Here is a 19,011-nt window from a genome sequence, read left to right as displayed (position 1 = left end):
CATCATAATAATAGCTCTTTATAATTCAGAGCATTTAGGATATCTAGTCTCCTACATAGTAATAGCTTATTGAAAAAGCAATGGTCTTTTATATCTTAGCTTCTGAGTTAAAAAGTAAATCTAAGAAATAATGCTTTATGCAGGGGCATTATAACTGTTATAACACTGTTTTTATGTCCTAATTTCTAGCAAATATAAATGAAGGTCTAAGAGAATTGGCTTCCTAAGACCTGTTGCAGGTCTTCATTGAAGGGAAGGTGATCATACCATTCACCACAAATGAATTCACTTGGCATGTGCTCGCTACACTCAGGACTCATCAAAACAACACCATGCTATGGTCATCTTTTAATTATTTATTTCTTGGCAGAAAAACAACAACAAAACCCCATCAAAATACATTTTAGGACTTTGTTGTTTTTATTTTTATATTTTCTCTCTCTCTTTTTTAAAAAATATATCTTTATGGATTCCAGAGAGAGGAAGGGAGAGGGAGAGAGAGAAAGAAACATCAATGATGAGAGAGTCATTGATTGGCTGCGTCTTGCAGGCCCCTGATTGGGGATCGAGCCCCCAACCCTGACATGTGCCCTGACCGGGAATTGAACCGAGATCTCTTGGATCTTAGGTAGATGCTCAACCGCTGAGCCCCGCCCCGCAGAGCTCTTGTTTTTATTTTAGGGACTTAAAAAAGTCCCTAAACTTAAGAGTTCCTGACAGGTCTGCAAAACTGGGTGATGGCACAGGCTCTCTTCATGCTGCATCTTGTATTTTCAGACTGCCTTGGCTCACTGACGAAGGTGCTGGGAACCTGACAACACCCCCCCTGGGGAGTGGACAGCAGGTTTTATATTGCCTTCCCAGGGATGTTGCTCCATGCATTTCTCTAATTCTCCTTGCTCTGTTTTCTGGGACCTACCCAGTATGATTTTAGTATAGATTTGTGTTTTCATTGTTTTTCTGAAAACACGGAGAAACTTAGAGTAAATTCAAATATATATGTTCAATCACTCAGTGTGGTTAGTTTACTTGGTAGAAAGTTTATTCTGGAAGTGCTGTAAGGGTAGAAGGATAAATAACCTATTGTAATAAATCGATGTTTGGGGTAAGGATTCTGATGGCCTGAATTGGACTGGGATGAAGATGAGGCAATGTGCAGACGTAATATTTAGAAGAAAATATCAGCGGATACTGTTGGTGTGTTGCATGCAAGGAATAAAGTGGATGAGATAAATACATGGAAAGATAACTATAAGGGTGTGTATTAAATGCAATGACACAAAAAACCCCAGGGCATTATGAGAGTTAAGAATAGAGAAACTTAAGTTCAGGGGCATCAGGGAAAGCCAAGGATGAAGAGGCATCAGATGCAGTTACTTGAAGGTCATTGTTAAGAGGAGGCTCACGCTGGATTTAGGGGGTTGAGGTAGAGACAATGAGCAACAATTTTTTTAGATGCTTGGTTTTTAAAGGAAAGAAAGCTCTGAAGCAATAGCTAGAAAGCCATGTAAATTCATGGAACGTGGAAGAGGTGTGTGTTGCCTTTTTAATAGGTGTGACTAGAGAATAATTACATGCCGATGTAGAAGAGCCATTAGAAAGTGAGATTAAGTGCACAGGAATGATGACCTAACCCATGAACCACAGTTCTGGAGGGTACAGGATGTCAGCCCCAGTTACCTGAATAGCCTGGACCCTGCTTCCTCTGAGACAGGATAAAGGAGATAAGGAGAGGTGTGGCTTCGATGGGGAAGCAGGAGATCAGGAGGGCGTTCATGATGACGATAAGAGTGGAGCCATCTGGTGTGAGGTGAGAGCCTGTAGGGACAGAGGGCCCGAGAACAGGGGCAAGAGTTTGGAATGACCACTAAAGGGACTGTGAGAGGGAGCTTATTCAGAATATGCAATTGGATGGCTAAGTCGTTTTGAAAGCAGGGATGAAAATGCATAACAAGAAGCCTTGTTGGGGTCGTCTACTGGTCTACATAGTTGTATATGTACACTTTCCCCCCTATTTTGGTGTCCTAGCAGCTGAGTTGTTCCAGGGGGACACTTTGGAAGAAGAGCAGGGTGAAGAGCTGGAGAGCCCTGAATCATCAAAGAGAGGGAAAGGGGTCACATCAGATTTATTTGGCAAACTAAAAGAAAAAATTGCAACAGAAAATTATTGCTGTTGGAAGATGAATTATATTGGAGTCTCTGTTTGCTGAGGTGGAATAGCAGGAGAGGCTGAAGATGATAGTGGCTGCAGACGGGAAGTGAAAGGCAAGTCATTCCAGTGGAGGCCAGTAGGTTTTAGAAAAGTCGTGTACAGATTGTGAGTCTCTCCAGGTTGTGGCAGGAGGAAAATGATGAGGGAGACACTCAATCCTTCAGGTAGTGTGGAAATTTGCTATTGAAAGCTCTTTTAAAAAAAAAAAAAAAATATATATATATATATATATATATATATATATATACATATATTGATTTCAGAGAGAGGAAGGGAGATAGAAACATCAGTTGTCATCTATCGGCTGCCTCCCACACGCCCCCTATTGGGGATGGAGCCCACAACCCGGGCATGTGCCCTGACCAGGAATTGAACCTTGATTACCTGGATCCTAGGTTGATGCTCAACCACTGAGCCACACCTAGTGGGCTGCTTTTGGAAGCTTTTAATTATTAAAAAGTAATGTAACATTCCATGACATAGTATTGTAAGTCCAGGACTCCTACGTGCTCTCTGCCTGAGGTTCTCTTAAAGTAGCAGCAGGGGTGACAGTGACAGAAAAAATGAGGGTTGAGAATGAATGAACAAAGGAATGAATGGTGTGGCTGCGAGGTGGTCAAGAAAAGGAAGAAGAAAGGGGCCCAGAGGCTCTTGCGTGTTTTTCATGCTTTGGTTTTTACCTCCGTTCGGCCAGTTCCTGACCCATGGGGCTGGTCTACACTGATCGGTCACCTTTGTCATCCATAAAATGGAGATAACGTAGCAACTACTCTAGATGGTGGTGGCGAGAACCAAATGTCACAAGTAGAATATTGAAAACAGTGCGTGGGGCCAAGGGCTTAGGAGACGTTCGCATTCATTAGTATTACTGCTTTACTATTGTGATTATAAAAAGGGAACCAGCTCACTCACCCTGGCCGGGTGGCTCAGTTGGTTGGAGACTCGTCCGGTAGACCAAAAGGTTGTGGGTTCAATTCCAGGTCAGGGTACCTACCTAGGTTGTGGGTTTGATCCCCGATCGGGTTTTTTAGGGGGGCAATTCATCGATGCTTCTCTCTCATCAGTGTTTCTCTATCTCTGTCGCTCTCCCCTCCTTTCTCTCTAAGATCAGTAAACATATCCTTGGATTAGGATTGAAAAAATAAAATAAAACGGGAAACAGTTCACTAAAAGCTGAATATACATCAATATTTATGAAAATGTTCTCTTTAATTGTCTAAATAATAGTTTCCACAAAGGGTCTCTTTCTTTCTGTTTTCCACAGACTCAGGCTTTTTGGGTGGACTCAGTTCTGAATGTGGGGCAGCTGTGGTTGGACATGAATCACCGGCATCAGAATCACTAAGACCCAACCCAGTGTTTTCAAGGCAGAACCTGTCTGTCGGAAAGGGAAAGAAAAGGGAAGATGTCATTTACAGTATCTATTGACAATATCAACAGCTCATTTATTTCAAAGAGAGCATGCTCTCTGCTTCCAGAAAATCTCAAATTTTGGTTTATATTTTCCTTTTTCCACTATTGTCCTTTTTAAAAACATGAATGAATGCAGCTAGAAGAAAAAAATAATCTTTATAAATCATCTTCAGTTTAAGTGTAAAGCATTTACTGTGATTCACAAATGTTCTTGTCAGAAAAAATTGTTGCAAATTTTCATTGTCGAGCCCCAGATTTAGATAAATACTAAAGAAAAAAAAGTGGATTATTATTAACGCTTTCAACAATTATAAATATTCTTAGTGCTAAAAAGTTAATACCATTTTTAATTCGACAGTAAGACCCCGATGAAGTATTTTTCTCATTTGTACATCTGACCTTGCATTGCACTCACTGCCGTGACGGCAGTGCCCCTAGACCTGGCCTGGCGTGGCATGTCCTGTTACCAGGGATGCTCCTTGGTCTGGGAATGTTAGGGGAGATTCTGCTTAATGTGGGAAGTACTTTTTTCTTTAACAGTCACTTCATCTACTAGATTTTAAAAATACATATATATTTTTAGAACCTGTCAAGTGGGTTGTGTTTTTCTTACTGCTGGTACATTGAATGTATCCTTCCATATTTAGTCTACAGCCTTACCTCTCAAATCAATTGCATCATGTGCCAAAATCACTAACTTTCTCCCAATCCCTATATTTCTCTATATGACAGCAGATGGTCACCTGAGAAGTGATAATAAACTCAAAAGGCTTTAAGTTTTCACTTAGAAAAGTGTTTTCCATTTACCTCTCCGAGATTCTTTGTAGTATGAAAGCAGGTGGCCTTATGACGTGAGCACACCATCTCCAGAATAGCTATGTTCTACTTTACCACACATGCACTTAAAAGTGTTGTGGCACTTATTAAACATCATCAAGTATCAACATTGTGGAAAGAATTAGGGTACAAAGATGAGAAATTTTCTTGCTCCTAGAGGACTTACCATCTGATTGATCTCCAGTTTGAGGAAGGAGAGAAGCACCTAGCAAATTCTATAAACAGATTCATATGCAAGGATTCATGCCAGACCATCCACACACTTCTCTGACTACTCAAGTTGCAACATAATTCCGTTATTTGTAACATGAAAGCTAAAAAATATTTTTGTGCCGTTGCTTTCTTCAATTACAAAAGTTCTGCATGAACAAATTATTATAAATAATTTTAAAAATACAAAAAAATACAAGATAAAGGAAAAAGATCTTGCCTCTCCCTTTCTCTTCCCTCTCTCTCCAACTTCTCTGCCCAAAGTGAAAAAGTATTAACAGCTTAAGATGTTTCATTTGCAAGATTTATTTAAATGGAATAAATATCTCAATATGTGTCTTCCCATCCAAGAGCATAGGGTTTGTGCTGCATTTGGGTCATTTTCTACTATGTTGTCTAATTTCTTGTTGCTAATTTATGGAAAAGTTGTTTAGATTTTTATAATTTTACCTTGAGCAAGATTATCATCTCATATTTTCAAAATATTTCTGAATTGGATCTTTTTTATGTTCTAAAGAGATAGAAATGCCATCTACACATAACTACATTATTATATTCAATGTTTTTTTCTACTCATTGTCTTCCTCTTACTCCTTGAGATCGATACTGAGCAGTGGTGGTGATATTTCAGCCAGGATCTTTTTGGTTGCAAATAACATTTTGTTATTGTATTATTTGTATTGTTATTGCAAATAATACCTTTAACTTGAAAAAGCTTACAGCTTGAGGCTGGACCTAAAGTCATTGCAGGTTGGCCTGAAGGATACCCTAAACCAGTAACTGAAATGCAGCCAGGACCCATTCTCTCACTAACTCATTTTGAACTTTCTCTTCAATTAGTCTCATTTTCTACAGTTATTGATCGCCCCTCATCGACAGGCCCATAGATGCAGAAAGCTTCATGTTTCATATCTCGAATTGTCTGCCATTAGTCGGAACTGAATCCCCTTCTTTGGCTTCAGTTAGAAAAATAAAAATGAAAACAAAACCTGAAAAAGAATGATTGGCTTGGCTGGCTCATGCGTTCAGCCTTAAACAACGCTCTGGGAGTGATGACCCCCTTCATCCCCACCGTACAGCTGTGTTGCCATGGGGAGCAGTTCCCAAGGGACCGGGATTATTTTTCGTGGAGGAAATGAATAGTGCTAAGCAGACGGACAAAAGATGCCCACAACAGTGGTCGACCTAATCGTATTAGTAACTTTAATGGGATTGCATTTGAGAAGTGTTTATCTATGAAGTGTGATGTGCATAAATGCTAGTGTTCTGGTAGATACATTTTAACAAGCTAAGGAATTGGTTTTAAACTTTATGTTTGTAATGCTTTTTTAGTATTTCTCCAGATGATCTCATGGATCGTATCTTAATATCTATTCATGTCATTTTAGCATTTACAAGGGTGTTTAAAAAATACCTAGATATCCCTTACTTGAACTCTTGATTCCTTTGCTTTTCCCCCCTCATTTCTTTTCAATTGTCCCTATTCTCCCCCATCCCATTTTATTTATTTTGCTCCTTCCTCCCTTTCACCCTCCCTCTTTTTTAAGGATTTTTTTTAAAATCTTCATTTGAAGATATTTTTTCCATTGCTTTTTCAGAGACAGGGAGAGAGAGAGAGAGAAACCTCCCTCTCTCTCTCAATGTGAGAGAGACACATTGGTTGGTTGCTTCCCGCACACACCCCAACCAGGGCTGAGCCTGCAGCCGAGGTAGGCGCCCTTGGCCAGAGTCGAACCTCGGCCCCTTCAGTCCGAGGGCCAATGTTCCAACCACTGAGCCAAACCGGCCAGGGCTCTCCCTCTTGTGCTCCTTCCCTCCTTCTCTCCCACTTTCCCTCCCCCTCTTCAGCCTTGACAAATTATAAGACCTGGGTAAACAGCTCTCAAAAGAATTGTGACAGTTCTTGGGGCTGTATTTCACCAGTAATCACAAGCAACAGGCACAAAAAACTAGAACAATCTTCAACTGTCCAAAACACAAGTTCAGCAGAGATGAAGGGAACAAACCTGGACCCGACCAGAGGGCGCTCACACGGCCCTCCCCTCGTCCTGTAATGGGCCAGGCCTGCTGCCGCTCGGGGAGGTGCATGGTCTTCAGGCCCCGGGAGGTGCGTCACCTGAGTAAAGCCCATCTTTCTCTTTAAATCTTTTGAACTACTTCATAATATTCCGAGATGCTCTAGAGACGAGCAAGTTTTGCATTCCTGGGGGGGAAATATCCTCAGCGACAAGTAGTATTCTGTCTATGGCTGAACTGTACTTTAAGTTTTATTTATATTTTTGTCTCTTTTCATCCAAGAGATTAGACTAGAATTTTTTGTAATGCTAACCATTTGCATTTTGACTCAAAGATTTCGCCTTATTTTTCCACTTTCTAAAAAATGTTCTATATTTTGGGATTTGACTATACTTTGATGGTTTTGAAAAACTTGCAAATAAGGCTGTTTGATGCACTTTAAAGCGATAGAATCTTTTAAATGTCTATGATTTTCCACTCTTATCAGGCCAGTCTGGTTATCGCCTATTTTCCTCACAACTCATATCTTTTTTTAAATTTGTAGATGAAAAGTGTCATGGAGTTATGTTACTTTTCCATTCTTAAAGCTGTTCCTGTTCTCTAACTTTTTTGCTTTGTTGCACTAGGCTCTTCAAACAACCAGCTATTGGTTGCTTTTATGAACCTATTATTGGTCCTCTCATTGTTGTATTTTTATTTTATTTACTTCTATTTTTATCCTAATTAACCCCTTCCTTTATAAATTGAGTCTTATTGTTATTTCTTTCTTGATCTTTGCAGTGAATGTCTAGTTTTTAGAACCCTTTTTGTTTTCTAATGTGTGTGTTTAGGATTATAAAAACTGAGTGCCACTTTGCTCCTGTTCTGCAGGGTTTTGTATGTTGTGCTTTTGTAAATAATCTCTCCTTTTAAAATTGATGTTCTCTGTAATCCCAGTTATGTTAAAGTGTGTTTCACATGTTTAAGAGGATACATTTATTTTGAATCTTCTTTGTTTTTATTTTCCATCAACTCATATTCTGGCAACGAGAATGAGCCTAGTTAAAATGACCTGTCTTCTTCAGCTTTCTAGTGCTTTATTTGACATATTATTTTATTTTCTTTCTTTCATTCCCTCTGTTCTCATCTTCAGGAACTGTTATCATATCAACGTTCAAATGGAGCCTACCCTCCATTTCTCTCACGTTATTTGACCCTGTATCTTTTTGACTGCCCGCTGAGGGAACCCACTGGCATTATCATTAGTTCACTAGTTCAGTTTTTAGTTTAATGTGTTCTGCTGTTGAATCTATGATTTTTAAATGTTAGCAGTAATTTTTGTTATTCTAATTTTTAAATTTTTTTCTTAATGACAACCTTTCCAAAATCCTATCAGATTTCTTGTGGCTACTTATTATAGTTATTTAAAATTGCTTTTTGTCTTATCTTTAACTGTTTGTTGAACATAGTCATTCTATTGAATGTTTATTCTAAGTTCCAATTAAATTTACATTTCTTTAGCAGAAGGAATCTTTTTCATATCTATAGTTATGTTACCTCTCTAAGCTTCCTGCAAAAAATTCTTTCCTACATTAGACTCTTTAAAGAACCAGCTTTTGATTTTATTGACCTGCTATTGATCAATAAAGGAAACCTGGTTCCTGTGTGTATGTGAGTGTGTATTGCTAGTGTGTCCTCTAGAGTGAAGACTCCTAGTTCTTTCGTTTGTTTCTCATTATTTGGGAGCACTGCTTTGATTCCCCAGCTTGGGATTGAAATTCAATAAATCTAGGAGCTTTTCTCATAGCTAATTTTTAAGTTGATAATTTTGTATGGCCCACGAATGATGTTATAAATATCCAAATGGCCCTTGGCTGAAAAAAAGTTTCTTACCCCTGCTAAGTCATTCACACAAGTCAATTAAATGAAGCACCTAATAGTAAGAAAGAACCAGTCAGAAGCAGTGACTCCAGTCTTATCTCCCCAGTGTCTCTCTTCTGTTCTCTGGGCAAGATAATCTCACAGAGTAGACACGGCTGGTAATGGAGTAACATTAATGATGTGTCTTGGACCACAGTTTCATTTCAGCGAGGGTCCCACTGTATTTGCCCTCCCAACCTAAAGGGGATCAGCTTAGATCTAAAAATGAGTCTCCGTGTGTCATGGGAGAAAGCAGGATGTGCACCGTTGTCTCATGCCATCATGTTGTTGCCAAAAAGAGGGACCTGGACGTCCATGGTTCTTCCTCAGGAGGTTTCATTACAGCAAATACTTTGTTGCCTATTGAGTTTTCACCTCTAAGGCCTGTTCTTCAGGATGAGTATCTTACTTCCTGTTGGCCCAGCAGCTTCACCTTGCTAAGTGATATAAATGTCTATTACCTTAAAATATTTGAGGCCACAGATTTCTGACCAACTCAAAAGTGTTACCTGTTTTCTAATCAAAATACTTCTTGTTTGTAAACCTCCAAGAATCTTGTTCTCCTTTTTTTTTTTTCCATTTCTTAATAGCAGAAAAAACAACTAACAGAAAATTTAAGACATTTCTTATACAGCTAAGACCACCAAAAATCATAATTTGAATTTTATATATTTCCTATTCATGAGTAATTTTTAGGCTTGTATTTTTTTTTAACCCTTAGCCTAGGATATTTTTTCTATTGCTTTTCAGAGACAGTGGAAGGGAGAGAGAGAGAGAAACATCAATGGGAGAGAGACACATTGATTGGTTGCCTCACGCGTGCACCCTGACTAGACTGAAGATCGAGCCTGCAACCAAAGTACATGCCCTTGGCTGGAATCGAACCTGGGACCCTTCAGTCTGCAGGCTGTCACTCTAACCACTGAGCAAAACCAGCTAGAGTTTGTATTTTTTTATTCAAAAGTTAAGCTGTAAGTTGTTTTTTTGTTGGTTTTGTGTTTTTGGTTTTTCAGAGGTTGTGCCTTTGTTTCTTTGATACAACATACAGTTTCAGTATAATGTTTTGTATACAGTGCACTCATTTTTTATTTTTTATTGAATAAGTTTTAAATTCCAGTTTAGTAAATATTTTCCAATGTGAGTTCATTGCCTCCAAGGTACACAAAGAATGACTAGTAATTGCCTGCCAAGTTGGGCATAGCAATGAATAAACTATATTCTTAGGTTTTCCCTTACCCTGAATGGACAGAAAACCTAGAGCATATTTTACGCGATTAGTAGCTTCTGCCTGTGTGTGTGTGTGAGAGAGAGAGTTCAAAAGCAGACAGAGCCTAGAGTGCTATAAGTAAGCAGAACTCTTGAAATAACTTTCTAAATGATACATACTGCTTATAATGATACAACAAAATGGAATCAAGATTTGTAGACACAGAGTGTGTTAATAAAAGCTAAAATGAGGTCTCCAAGTTCATGGGTGACAACGGAGAGAATAGTAGAGTAGATAACACATGTGAAAATTATTTCAAGTAATAATAAGAAATAGAAGAGAAAGAGATCACACCATCTTTATTGGAGAACATAGACTACTAAATCCAGCAATGTCCTCGAATCCTACCAAATTTTACCCCCCAAAATTTTCATAGCATTTTTCCAGATCTCACATCCTATAACTACTCTTTAGAGAGCAGAGAGAAGTGAGTGTTAGAAAATCTCATTCAGTGGAATAATCCTATGTCCTAAGTCATCTTCTGCACTTGAGGGCCCAAGATAATTATTAATAAAAATCTCTTCCACTAAGGTTAAAAGGAATAAAGTGCAGGCATCCTCAGCACTGCTGGCTTTGCTTTCCTCTGAGTGTTCCTGGAAATGGCCAGCTCAAGTTCTGATAGCTGAGAAAAGTAAAGGGTCAATTGCTCAACCTCAAATTTAAGGAAATCTCAGATTTCTTTGAGCATGAAGTAGATGAAGGAAGTATGTTCTCACGTCGGTTCCTGTTAATGAGAAAGGTAATGAAGAACATCAAATGGAACCAAGTGTTTCTTCGCCCTCAGAAGCCAAATTGAAGACGCTCAGGACAAACCATAAAGTTTATCTCCCTCAAACGAATGAACAATTCAGTGCTTGCCCCAAACCAATCCTTCCCTTGTGGGCCATTTTGCCTTCAATTAATAAAGTGGGTTGCAACACTTTGTGGAACTGTAAAAACAACTGAATTTGAGTACTGATGGCAAGAAAACAAGAGGTTTATCTGAGGCTCAGGGAACATACTCACTCTGAAGAAAAACAAGTGAGAGAGGAGTGTGGAGACAGGGTAAAGAGCATTGCTGAAACACCACGGGAGGCTGCAGTGAAGTTGTGTTCGAAGCAATGCCAGGTGGTGGCCAAGAGAGCAAGCAGTGAGAAAAGTTGTCAGATGAATAAGAGAGAGGAAGGGACCAATACAGTTGAAATGACAAGTTCAGCTCAGGAGGCCATGCTGGCAACATAGTCAAGAATTGCTTCAAGAGCCGTGCAATCCAAGGCTGTGAATTCATGTTCCAATCCTATTCCTGCTGAGAACTTCCTGCTGCAAACATCTGCTGTCAGAGGGTGTGTGGTCCATGGCAGACCTCTCTTGGCAGACAAAAGGGGTTGGGTTCGCCTGCAGTTCCACGCAGGCCAGGCCTGGGTGCCTGACACTCCCAAGAAGACAGTCTCTTTCTAACTGTTACTGGCCTGCACTTATAAGATAATATGCTGTGTTAAGAGGAATAAACAGAAGATAGAAAGGTTAATTAAAATGAAGAAAAGGCAGCCCGGTTTGAGCACTCTCAATACCTGGTAGAGAGTTCGCAGCTAAATGAACTTGTAATCCAATGATCGCTGTGCTCTGTCCTGGACATCCTCGGCACAGCCTGGTGCCTTGAGCACAGGCCTGAATATCTGGATTCTGTACTTGAGGTTTGCCAAAAAGTGACTGCCACTGCTGCTTCCAGTATTTAGCTATGTAGAGTAGAATTTGGTTTTGTTTAAATTAATAGATTCTTTTAGCAGTTTTAGGCTTTCAGAAAAATTGAACAGGAAGTAAGAGTCCCCAAACTCTGTCCCCCATTTCCTCTACTATCAACACCCTGCACCAGAATGGTAAATTTGTTGAACTTACATTGACCCACCATTTTCACCGAAAGCCCATAGTTGACATTAGGGTTCATTCTTTGTGTTTTACATTCTATGGGTTTTGACAAATGTATAATGAGACGTATCCAGAATTATAGAGTCATAAAAAATAGTTACACTGCCCTAAAAATTCTGTACTCTTATTTGACTCCCGGCTCCCAATCCTTGACCCACTGATGCTTTTACTGCATTCAGACCTTTGCCTTTTCCAGAATGCCGTACAGTTGGAATCATACAGTAGCTTTTTCAGAATGACTTTTTTCACAGCAATATGCATTTAAGGTTCCTCCATATTTTTTCACAGCTTGACAGCCCATTTCTTTTTGGCACTAAATATGCCATTGTCTGGAGGTACCATAATCTGTTATCCATTCATATTGAAGGCCATCTTGGTTGCTTCCAAATTTTGGCAATTATAAATAAAACTGCTATTAAAAAAACTCTTTTACTATCAAAATGTCATTAAGATAAATGATAAATTGGATCATAACTTACCCTTGGGCAGAAGAGGAAGGCAAGCAGAAATAATAGAAATGGAATTATGTCTTTCACCATTAACACCCATATTAAAGTCTGTTTTGTGCTGATTTGAAGGAAGACTGAATTTTCTATTGAGCAAGAGCAAACCGGCTGTCCTGAACTAAAGGGCAAGGCAAAGAGGAAGGCAGTGGGAGGAGAAACTACAGTGTTTGCTGGAGTGTGTCCTTCAGTGAGGGAAGCATCCCCGCTCAAGGTCGCAGTTCCTGACTCATCAGCTTATTCCCCGAAAGGCCTGGAGCCAGGGATTCTGTCTGCGGCAGGCAAAATTTGTCTGCGGTGGAGGTCGGTGCAAATGGAAGCATATGAGGAACATACTCCCACGCTCACACTTTTTTGAGCAGGGGGAGGGGTGAACATCTGTTCTTCTCTTAGAATCAGGAGAGCTAATATCACGGGAAGTAAAGGCTATTTCCTAGACTGGTATGTTGCCCAATACCACATCCTGAGGTGCTGAGAAGAGAAAGGACAGCTGTGAAGGTACCAGTGCCAGCTGCTAGGCGCCTGTTTCCATGATTTTTATGATCAAATGTATGAATTGCGTATGTAAGAGTTGCATGGAGACTTGAACTTCCAAAGCCTTCTTTAGAGAAACTGTAGAAGCAGAAAATAATTGTATAAGACATATAAAATAAAAATTATAAAGAGAAGAAAAAGTGAAATTATTTCACTTTTTATTTTGTAAATATTTACCAAATAGTGTGTAAACAGAATTTTGTTCTGAGTATTTGTAATGTTTTGCTCCTCTAATAGTAGTTCTCATAATCCAAGTTGATAACAGTTATTTTTTTCCTCTACAGTTTAAACATAGATCAAAATCTTGGACACCTTTCTCTGACATTTTAATTTTGATTCTTTATCACTCTAAATTTCCTTTGATTCTATCCTTACAGTTACAACCATTTTTCCTCCTTCAAACAGTCCTGGACACTTTCATCAACTACATTTTCTTAAAGCAACACTCTCTAAACTTTCTGGCTCAAAATCCTTCAATGAATTCTCCTTGCTTTCCAATTAGTGTTTAAAATCTTTATTTTAGTGTTTAAGGTCTTTCAAAATTTGATACCAATCAATTTTCCAGTGGTATCTTCTAACTTCCTTTACTTAAAATTCATGTTCTAGGCAACTTGGAATGTTTAATATTTAACAAGTCCATCTGTTCACTTGTACCACATGGACCCTCTGTTCCAACCATGTAAAACCACCTATTCTTCCTCTAATGCTTCTGGGGGATTCATTTGTCTGTGCTTTTGCAAAATGTTGCTCACTCAAATATCCCCTTTCTTTTATATGTTTGAATTCCAAGTCATCTCTCCAAACCTAAATCAGGGACACCCTGGGGCCTATCTATACTATGCACACAGAAATGATCATTTCACCCTCTTGGCCATCCCTATATTCAGTGCACTTCTCTACGGGCATGCTTATGGCAACATGTCATGATAGTAACAGATTTACTCCCCTCTTCCCGCCCTCTCAGACTGATGAGCTTCCTGAGGGCTAGAACACTCTTTCATTCATCTTTGTAAATCTCACTGTCTAGGCAGAGTTCCTGGCACACAGTACGTTCTCAGAAAATTGATGCTGACTGTGTAGATATTTCTTATTCCTTGGCATTTTAAAAATCTCTGTACCATTTATGAAGCCATTTTCTCTTCACAGGATGTCCTTTGACTCCCCCTGCATGTGTGCTCTCAGCTGCTCATGTCAGAGAATGCATGGGCTTTGAATTGAAGCAGTGTTTGGTTTGAGAGCCGCCACTCTACTCCCAGCCTGTGACATGGTTTCAAGGCATCCTGTGCATAAATATATTGTGTGCTTAGCACTTGACATCATAATTCTTTCTTTACATCATAGTCCTAACCACCTGACTGATGATTATATTAATACAGGAATTATATTTAACAAATAACTTTGAAAATGAATACTTAGTACATTGCCCTGCGCATGGGAGGTGCTCAATAACTGGTACTGAATATGAACCAGTGGCTTTATTTCCACCCACTTGACATTTCACTGCCTGGAATAGCTATGTGCCGCTGACAATGACAGACTGTTGCATTCTCTTTGTTAGTTGTGTAAGCTTTACGATCTTTAACTGTTTAGTTATTTATTTCTTAAGACAAATCTATTTTTTCTCTCACCTCAGTATCCTTCTAAGTCAATTCTAAATTTGTAAAAATATTTCCCTTTTACATCTTGTCATCTTCAGGGATTTCTTTCTATTCACATTTAGTTATTTCTGACTGAATTCACGTAGCTTAAACATCACTTTTCTTCGGAAACTATTTGCCTTTTTCATATTTGTTGTTTGTTTCATTGGCCCTTCATCAATATAACCTCCAAGTGTTTATTAAGTAAGAAATTGATACTCATTGGGCTATATTTTTCAACCAATCATTTATGATATTTTTGGGGAGATTTGATTCATATTAGCAATCTTATAGTCCTAGAGTATGGCAGAAGTGGAATAATAAATTTTTCCTGTAAGCCAAGAATTTCATATTTCCATCTTCATATTTTTCGACCTCTTTCTTGGATATAATCCAATGCTAGTAAATTATGCTGATACATATGATGGCTTTTACAGGAGGGTGTAAATGTTCATCTTCTAATAAATATTTAGGCATAAACATCAGTCAGATGTTTTCCTTAATGAAGACCAAGGCCCGCAGTTCAATACCAATCTCTACCAGCCCATTCCCCCATATTCCCCACCTCCATGGAACCTATCAGTGTCTGGCATACTGAATAGTTTATTTTTGTTTACTGTCTATCTTTCCTCATTGTCATGTTAAGGGGCATGTAGTCAGAGACATCAGACTGTCTTGTTCATTAATTGTTACATTATTATATTCCAGAACCTAGAACAGTAGCTGAGATAGAATAGTTCTTCAATAAACATTTGTTGAATAAATAAATTAATTTAGGTTTTTTGTTACTTCTATTTATTTCTGAGCATGTCTTCTCTCTATTGATCATTAAATTCCACTGTTGTCTTTCTCCCTTTGAGAAATTGAATCTCATATTTGTTTATATATTTCCCTGCCATTCTTCTAGCTGGTTCTTTCTTCTGTATTGTTGAATTTTCTATAGTTTTTTAATTATTTATGTCACTAGAAAGAAATTTTAAAAGGGACTTGGAGCACAGAAACTAAATGAGTATTTTATTCATGTATTATGCAGAGAAAGCATCTGATAAGATGCAATAAATCTATGAGCCAAAAAGCATTGTCCATCCCAGAAATGAGCTGGCAAGGCCTCTGGAGCCAAGTGGAGGAGGGCGGACAATCAGTTGGACTCAAGCTGTGGAATCACCATCAGACTTATTAACACAACAGCCATGCTTTTTCCTTAGGAACTACCATCCTTTGTGTAGTCATATTTATTTCATAACGTTTTCATTCACTGCTGATAGTTTATGACTTAGGTTACTTTCAGTTTAAATGTGTCAGATAAAACAATTTGTCATGGTTTTTATATCACAGTCTATAAAACAAGGTAGAGGCCTCAAAAATAATTTTTATAAATGCTTATGAATATTAAAAATTCTGACTTTGTAATATTTGATTATTTTTTATGACACCATTCAAAGTTGTGAAAAGAACACCTTGATTCAAGCAATTCAAAATGTTAAATTTAAATACCAGAATCCAATCAACTGAATTCCTTGCAAATGGCTTTAGAGTTAGCCACATGAAATTCAGTAGGATTACATTAAACCTTTGCTAAGGATGTATACTCCCAAAGCATACCAAAAACAAATAGTTAAAGGAAGGGAAATTTACATGCATACCCAGAAGTAACTGATCTTCAGGGGTGTAAGTATGAAACAGAGAATTCTATTTGTTTCTCTGCCAATTTCTCACTATGTTTCTTCATTCAAGCCATAATTGCATTGCTAAAGATTCCACTGTGGCAAGTGAAAAGATGAATGGAATTTAGGTCTCTTTTGTGAGCTCTAAGAGGAAAGAGAAAGGCCACAGTAAAGCTTTTATTGACCCAACTCCAAATCCAGTGTATCTAATTAGAAAATTGTTCATTCAGATGAAAGCCAAAAAGCATCTCGCCTAATGTGGCTGAGACAGCAAAATCAATTCTGAGCACAGCAGATCTGTTCAGTAAATGTTTAAAGGGGGAAAAGGGGGCCTGTGCAAATGAATAAATAATATTAAGAATAAGAGTTATGTAGCTTTTGTCTAATATCCCATTTATGATATGCTTTTTTATGTGTCTTTGCTGGTAGAATAAAAATGAATATTGTCTTCATCCATTAAAAAGAAAATACTATCTTACTAAAACAGTGGTTCTCTTATAACAGTTATTTTTGATATCACAATTAACTTATGCCTCTGACGTAACCTTTCTTTCTAAAGACAGGATGAATTTACTCTCCCTGTTAATCATATTTTATCTTACTCCTCTAGCATAAATAATTCTTATGCATATTTAAGCATCAGTCTTTACCTCTGTTTTGATTTACATTTTTTAATTTTTCAGTTACAATTGACATTCAATATTATATTAGTTTCAGGTGTACAGTATAGAGGTTAGACATTTATATAACTTACAAAGTGATCCCCCAGTAAGTCTAATTGTTTTGATTTTTATTGGCTGATATTTTGTTTACTGCTAATTAAAAAAAAGAATAAAGCAATATTTAAATTGATTTCTATGACTCATTCTAGGAAGAACAGATGTTTAAATGACTGTATGATATTATGAAAGGAACATGCTAATAAACATATTCCTTATTCGATTTCTTGGACAATGAATCTGTTAGTGATTGTCTAATTTTCATTATTAAAATTTTGTTGGATCCACATATGTGCAATATAACTTATTTCTGTTGTATATGTCTTTGCTATCCATGTTTTGATAGGTAAGATCTAGATTTAGTGATTGTCAACCAATGTAAGCCTTTGAAAATGTCTTTATCTAACAATCACTTCCTCATATTGTGCTCTTCCTGAAAATGTCATCTTACCTGATTTATGTTTTCATAGTGACATACTATGCTCTAATGCTCTTATACATAATACTCTAATACATAATATTCTCTAGTACTCTTTACTCAATATATAACTAGGGAATGAAGTAATAACTGAAAATCATGCTTTTATTTCTGTAATAGCATATTGCACTTAACATGTTTAGCTTGCAAAGTATTTCAGCATAAGGTGACCAACATCATTTAAATATTTGCCAAATAATAGGTTTACGTTTTCTTAAATATCTCATAGATGTATCTAATTGATTTCAATAAACAAAAGACTTATAGGCTGGACTCAGGAATGTTGTATTGATAAAAGTATCACAATAACCGATTCAATGGAAATATAGGCTGTGTGCCATGGTCACACAAAAATAGATTATCTTGCCAGCAACTTAACCTAATGTTGTCTCTAAAATTGCCAACATAATTGTACTGCATCTGGACTACTTTGAAATGTCCATCATGTGATCATTATTGTAGTTGAAAGACTGATTTGATCGCTGCTAGTTTGTTGAAGAGTCTGTGTCCAGATACAGTTGTATTGTGCAGTGCAGAGCAATGAGAGTCATTACAGAATGCAGTTTTGCATTAATATGTTAAGGAATAGGGAGTGCACATACAAATTCATTTCAAAGGTCATCCTGGCATCTTTATTTTGAAACAAGTGTGTAGTTTTTGGTCTTTTCCCAACTTATCTTTAATGCTCCAGTTATGGATTTCTATATGACTTTCATGCACCATGCTTCCTTTTCAGATTCTGTTCTTACTTCTGTTTGAAATGTCCCTTTATACATTCTGCTGGGTAATTTCTTCCCAGTTCAGATGTTACTTTACCCTGGAAGTATTAAGACTCAATACATGAACCTGGATATTGAGGGTGCTGATAATAGTATTCCTACTGTTACCTGTACCCAATTATTTATTTATTTAAAAATTTGACAAATATAAGTGTGTGTGTGTGTGTGTGTGTGTGTGTGTTAAACAGGAGAAAATAAAAGGTTTAATACATGTGCATGGGGAATTCACATAGGCATGAAAATTCCAAAGATAGCAAGGCGACATTGGGTATATAAAACACTTTAGACAAAAGAGAAAAGGGGAGGACTGGGTATTAGCTTTTGGAAGAGAAAATGGGTAATTTATAGGTACTTGAGGAAGAGGGAAATGTACGAAATGTACGTGGCAGGCAAATTCTTGCTAGGAACCTCAGAAACAATGAGACAGGGGATATCTAGCTAAATGGTGCCTACCTGAAGCCCTCTTATTTCCATAATTAATTCAGTAACTTATGAAGTGATCTCTCCATAAACCTAGTACCCACCTGACACCATACATACTTATGACAGTATTACTGACTATATTTCCTATCCTGAACTTTACATTCCCGTGACTTTTGTAACTGCCAATTTATACTTCTTAAGCCCTCTACCCTTTTCTCCAAGCCCCCATTTGGGAAGTTTCCTGTTGTTGGTTTAAACATTAATTTCAGTGTGATCAAAGAATATACTTTGTATGATTTCAATTTTTAGAAATTAGTAGCATTTTAATTTTCTTTCTTTGCCCAAATTACAGTCTATCTTGTTGATTATTTTACATGCACTGGAGAAGAATGTGTATTTTGCAATTGGGTGGAGTAACCTAATGTCTATTACTTCAATTTGTTGTCTAGTTATTTTATTGATTATGGAGAGAGGAGTGCTAAAGCCTCCAACTGTATTTGTGCATTCAGCACTGA

General features: G+C 37.7%; 1 pseudogene across 1 annotated transcript; it reads left to right on the top strand.

Moving 5' to 3' along the window:
- The first annotated feature begins 1,745 nt into the window (after nucleotides 1-1,745).
- Nucleotides 1,746-11,291, top strand: LOC308552413 (developmental pluripotency-associated protein 2 pseudogene; annotated as a pseudogene). Its single transcript has 2 exons — nucleotides 1,746-1,810; nucleotides 10,556-11,291. The product of its transcript is annotated as a developmental pluripotency-associated protein 2 pseudogene (transcript).
- The last annotated feature ends 7,720 nt before the right edge of the window (nucleotides 11,292-19,011 follow it).

Source organism: Miniopterus schreibersii, assembly GCF_964146895.1.
Source record: "Miniopterus schreibersii genome assembly, chromosome: 2".
NCBI classification, from domain to species: Eukaryota; Metazoa; Chordata; class Mammalia; order Chiroptera; family Miniopteridae; genus Miniopterus; species Miniopterus schreibersii.
The sequence above is the reverse complement of the archived record's forward strand: the minus strand, read 5'-3'. Positions and strand labels throughout refer to the sequence as shown.